Source organism: Halichoerus grypus, chromosome 8 (assembly GCF_964656455.1).
Source record: "Halichoerus grypus chromosome 8, mHalGry1.hap1.1, whole genome shotgun sequence".
Classification (NCBI taxonomy): domain Eukaryota; kingdom Metazoa; phylum Chordata; class Mammalia; order Carnivora; family Phocidae; genus Halichoerus; species Halichoerus grypus.
In genome coordinates, this window is record NC_135719.1 from 72,552,423 (window position 1) to 72,558,088 (window position 5,666).

Genomic DNA, 5,666 nt, shown 5'->3' on the forward strand with positions numbered 1-5,666 from the left:
GAGAGAGTTCTTTCTGATCTCTGGAAAATCTCAGTTTTTTGCTGCTTTGGTGGGTTGAGCTAATGTTCAAACTCTGAGCATCGGAAATTGTAGAAGGAAGAGTCTCAGAATATTTGCTTTTTAAAAAGACCTACTCTTTGCCCTGCAGCACCTATAAAGAAATTTTGCAATTATCATTAGCTTTTATTTAATTCACATTTGTTCCAGAGGTACTGCTTGCCCCATTACAAGGGGCACATACGTCTTATTTCAGCTCAATAGAGATATTTTGCTAATCACTTTATAATCCTTACATTTTAAGAAAATACCAATGAGCAATTGGTTTTTATGGAGGTAATTGGCATTAAAATATTACTTGTGCTTGAGGGGTTTTTTTTCCTCTTTCAATACACAAAAGCTGAATCAGGTGATGGAGAAGGCAAATTTGTGCACGCTGAATTGACTAACAATAGAAAAGCCAACAGTTGCTCTTGATACACATTCGGGACACTTTCGTTATCTTATAAATACCTCAAGCTGAACAAGTGACAAGCGAATTCGAGGGGAAAGAAAGGTGGTTTGCCGTATGAAAAATACACGTTTTCTTTATCTTGAGGTATAACCGTAAAACATGCAGATCAGTGATGAGTTTGATGGGTTTTGACGACTGTACACCCACGAGCCACCACCCCAAACAAAACAAGGAACCTTCCCATCACCCCGGAGAGTTCCTTTGTGCCCCTTCTCCCTCTGGCCAGAGGAACCACTTTCTGATGTTCATCATGGATCTGTTTTGCTTATTCTTGGACTCCCACATACATGGAATCCTACTGTCTGTAATCATTCGTGTCCAGCTTCTGTCATTGAACATCAGCTTCCGGGGTCGACGAGCCATAACAGCAGCTCAGCGACCGGCTCAAGGGAGATCACAGCCCCTCGGCCGCTAGGCTAGTTATCTGACGAGGACAAGGGACGCTGACAGCCTAGGGTACTTCCAGAAGAAGAGTCCGGAAGTCAATGAGGAACAGCTGAGAGAACCCAGACCTAGACATTCAGACCCGAGAAAGAACAGAAAAGAAAATGAGGGGCAAGAAAACGGTCACACAATATTAGAGGGTTGTCATCTGAAAGAGGAAATAGATTTTGTGTGTGTGGTTCCAGAATTAGAAGCTGTGGGTGGAAATTACTGGGAGGCACTCTTCGGCTCTGTATAAAGAGGAACATCTTTCAACAGGTCATTGGGGCACCCTGAAGCATCGTTGAGTTTCTCATCACAGGGACTGTTCAGAAGGAAGCTACTAGCCGTATATCATGGACACTATTAAAGGAAATCCCCCATGAGGTGGGAGAGGCCATCTTCCTATGACTTGTGGTTTTTTATTCAGGCAAAGCTGGGCTCCACCTGCACTGTATTCTAGTTGGTCCATGTGGTTTGTGATAGCGTGTATGGCAACAATGTCACGTGGGTTTCACTCCAAGTATCTCAGAAAGAGCTGCGGCCATGAAAACTAAGCCAAGTGTTCAGGACCCAGGGTGGATTTTGTGTTCTTATTTTCAAAGCATTCTCCACAAGAAAGAGTCCTTCCCTGCCTTGGTCCCCAAAGATCCTGCTGGCTAGCCACAGGCAATAGGAGGTCTTCATCCCTCACAAACAGGAACGCATCATCCACACAGGCCAAGGCCACCAAAGGGTTTGCCCGAGCCTCCTTCAAGGTCCTGCTTGCAACTAAAATTAAAAACCAGAGCACTGCAGCTCTTTCGTGAGCTGCCCTCCATGAGTTGGATAAATACAGAGAGGAAGTAATGAGAAGAGAGGCATCATTTATAAGAAAAAGTGGCTGTCCTTCAGGTAGCCGAACATCTCCTCAATTGGTCTACATCTGCACACACCTGTCCTCCTCCATCTTCCAGCGTGAAGTTACCCAAAGTCCCGCCACCTGCCTTGGATCCCCCATCCCAGGCAACTGTCCTCGGAAGAAAAAGATGAGCAGAGGAATTAAGTGGGTCATCCTGGAGCTGACCTCTTATCCCTGTCTACAACCTGTTTCAACGAGCACCTTCATTGTCCCCATAGCTTGCTCTTTGCGCTTTCCCTCTCCCACCTACTTTTCAGCTCCAATCCATCAGTATTTCTGCCATGCCTGGAACTGCCTCCCCTTTCTCCCAAAACTACTGTCTCAGAGAAGCCAGCCAGTGAATCTCACCCCCTTCCCTCCCTGACCCCACCTCCTACAGTTTGTAAACAGCCAAGGTGCGCCCCTGTGACCTTATTTTATATATTGCCTTGTAAGCACGGCAAAATCTCTCTCAGAGATCCATGATACTGACTCAACAAAAACCTCATTTATTTTTCCATCTAGACAGTTGACAATGTGATCTTTAGGGGCAAAGCAGAAAGGCCACCTACATTGCAGCCCCAAGCTATTTACTGAGAGAAGTGCTTCCAGTGCCTCATTCCAAGGAGGCTGGGTCAAAGGTGGCTCTCTGGGCCAAGACAGATTCGATTCTTATAATGGCTTCTTTCTCCCACGACATTTGCATGAGATTCTGCCCAGCCACACCCCTCAGGAGAGCTAAGAGGCAGGAAAGGGCTCAGTAAGCATGCAGATGGGCATGCAAAATAGCTAACGCAACCCGGGCTGTCCCAGGGCTTTTCACATGGTCTCTGAGAGCAGAATCCGAGACCACTGGAGCCCTTCCGGGGCAAGGGGTTTCTCCAGGGCCTCCCTGTCAATGAGGGGCAGAGCTAGGGCCAGAGCCCACATTTCCCAATGCGTGCATAGCTTACCTTTGACAAGTAGCTAAACAGGATCCAGAAAGGGAACCGTATCAGCAGGAAGCTGGTGTAACACACGAGGGACTGGAATTGACTTGGTCTGTGACTACATGCGTGACCGTGACTCCCTGAAGCCACTTCCTCATCTGTGAAATGGGGTATTGGTCCCTCACTTACAGCTTTTGTGAAGGACGGAAAGGACATGGCGCCCAGAGATGCCTTGCTGCTTCCTGACATAAACAGCATGAAGAGTTCTGTCTTCTGTTGTCATTTAGCTAGCCTCTGGCATTCATTTCAAGTTTAACATCACCCCCAAAACACAAGAAAACTTGCCTCAAATATTGGAAATCTGAAGCTTTGTGCCACATTAAAATCTACTCTTTAAAGTGAATGTGTTTATTTTACGTTATTTTGCTAGATTGTCTTGGCTAGAATCAAACAAAGTTAGAGAAGATTTTTCAAAGCATTTTGTGGCTCTTACTTAACTGCTGTTGGAAACATCTGGGGCTTGTTTTTCACCTTTGAAGAAGATCTTACCTTGTAATTTTACATCTTAAGGCATCAGATACATTGACGTATTGGCTAGAGATAACAAGCATGAAAAAAACCCATCCTGATTGAGCGATACCTGGATGGAAACTTCTCCTCCCTGAGAATCTCTTACTATTTTGAAGTGCATTTGTAGAGTGGAAAGGCCCTGCTAGCATTGCGAGGGGGGTGGTCAAGAGAGTGGGAAACAACAACCGAGCTTTGTTGGTAGGAGAGCCAGAAGGGTCTACAATCACCCTTCGGGTGGGGTGAGTGGGGCCCGAGCCTGGTTTGGGATGTGGGGCATCCCCACTGGGTCCCTGGCTGAACTGTGACCCAGGCAGGAGGCGTGAAGGAGGTGAGGCCATCAGCTAATGACCTAACCGGCCATCCGTCAAGGCCAAGTAGGTGGGCCCACTCTCCCATACCCCCTTCCCCAGTAAGCACACAGTACACCTCATGTGCCGGAGCTGTAGCCTGTTCTTTTATGACTTTCCTTTTCAAGCTGCCTTGGTGCTCTTTGTAACCTGATTTCACTTCTAAAAAACATGCTGTGGGGGATGAAACGCCCAAAAGGAATCTGCCCCAGCCCTGCGCCACCATCTCTCCCCTCTCCAGATGGTTCTAGCTGCAAAAGCTTACCTTCTGGGCTTTCAGGTATGTTGATATTCTGCCTTGAAGAGTTGCTGTGCTCTGCATTCCCTCTATCCTTAGTCCTTCAGAAATCCCCACTCCCCCCTCAGAGGGGGGACTCTCCAGCAAAGGGCTATTTACTTTGTCTCCTGGCATCCTGCATATTATCACTTTGAAATCCCAAACCTGAGAAGCATGTCCTCTTATCTTAACTGTAGGGAGAGAAAACCAAGACTTAGAGAGATCACTCAGTACAGAAACAGAATTCTAACTAGATGTGTCTCCTAATGTTGCCCATTATACAATAATTTCTCCCTAAACTCAATCCATAATTAAAAAAAAAAAGAAGCATTTTCTAGCTTAAGAATATAAATAGATGCCATGGATTTATTTTTAAAGCAATGCAATGACATTCTTGGCTGCCTATCCAAAGATCTTTTGACATCTTCCTTCTTCCTAATAAAATCCCAACTTCACTTTCCATTCCACATAGCTCACGTCTCTTGGGGACACGGCTCCCACCCTCAGGTCAGTGATGGGACAGCCTGGAAGGAATGACCCAGTTCCTCTTGTCAGTGATTGATTCAGAAGTGGGCATGTGACCCACCTCTGGCCAGTAAGACATGGGAAGAGACGTGATGGGGATCTTCTGAAAACTTTCTTGCTCTTAAGAAAGAACCACAAATAGTGACTCTCTCACCCACGGAATGTGAACAAGGAAGCCAGCAGCCACAGTTACTACTGGCAGGCTTCCTGCCGTAAGAAGAGGAGTTAGAACAAAGCCAACACTGCAAATGTCACGGAAGAGGGACAAGAATAATGACATCACTAAGGTACTGGATCAACCAACCCTGAAGGCAGCCCTCCACCTCTGGACTTCCTGCCTAAGAAGCAAACACGTTTTCATATGGCCTTAACAGATTGAAGTTTTTGATTCTTCACAGCCGAAAGCAACTTTAACTGAGGCTGGGATCTGTCACATCTCCTACACCCACGTAACGGTGCACTCACCATTCACATCTTGAATGATGGTCAAGAGACACCACATAATCCTCAGTCAACAGACAAAAGTCAGGTTTTGAAGGTGGCAGGTTTTGTGCAGTGCATTAAAGACGGCTACACATTCTTTGTCACTGGGAGGTCATTGAGAGACTGAGTCAGTTTCCCCTTCTCTTGAGTCTGGGCTGGCCATGGGGACTTTTGACCAACAAAACGCAGTGGAGTGATACTGGGTAACTTTCAGCCCTGGACCTTAAGACTTTTACAGCTGCCACCATGCCACATGGGACACTGTTTCCTCAGAGCCCAGCCACCCTCTGACTACCATGCTATGAAGAAGCCCCAGCCAGCCATAATGAGAGCGAGAGAGACAGAGACACCCTATGGAGCAGCACCGAAGTGCCAGACGGGTGGTAAAGCCTCTTCAAATACAGCCAAGTGAACCCCATCAGACACCATATAGATCTAAAGAAACACCCGGCTGAGCCCCACCAAGTTCATGACTCACAAATAAAATGGTTGTTGTTTTAAGCCGCTGAGTTGTGTGGTGGTTTGTTATACAGCAATAGATGACTGAAAGGAGAAGAAAATAGAGAAGCTCCTTTTTCACAAGCTTCAGTAACACAAACAGAAGACTTTCTGCTGAACCCTTGTTTATCTAGAAATTGCATTGGTCGGGACACTACTCCCTGAGTGCCTCAGCTAATCCTGGTTCTCAGAATGTGTGACTTTATAGGAAGCTGTGTATGCG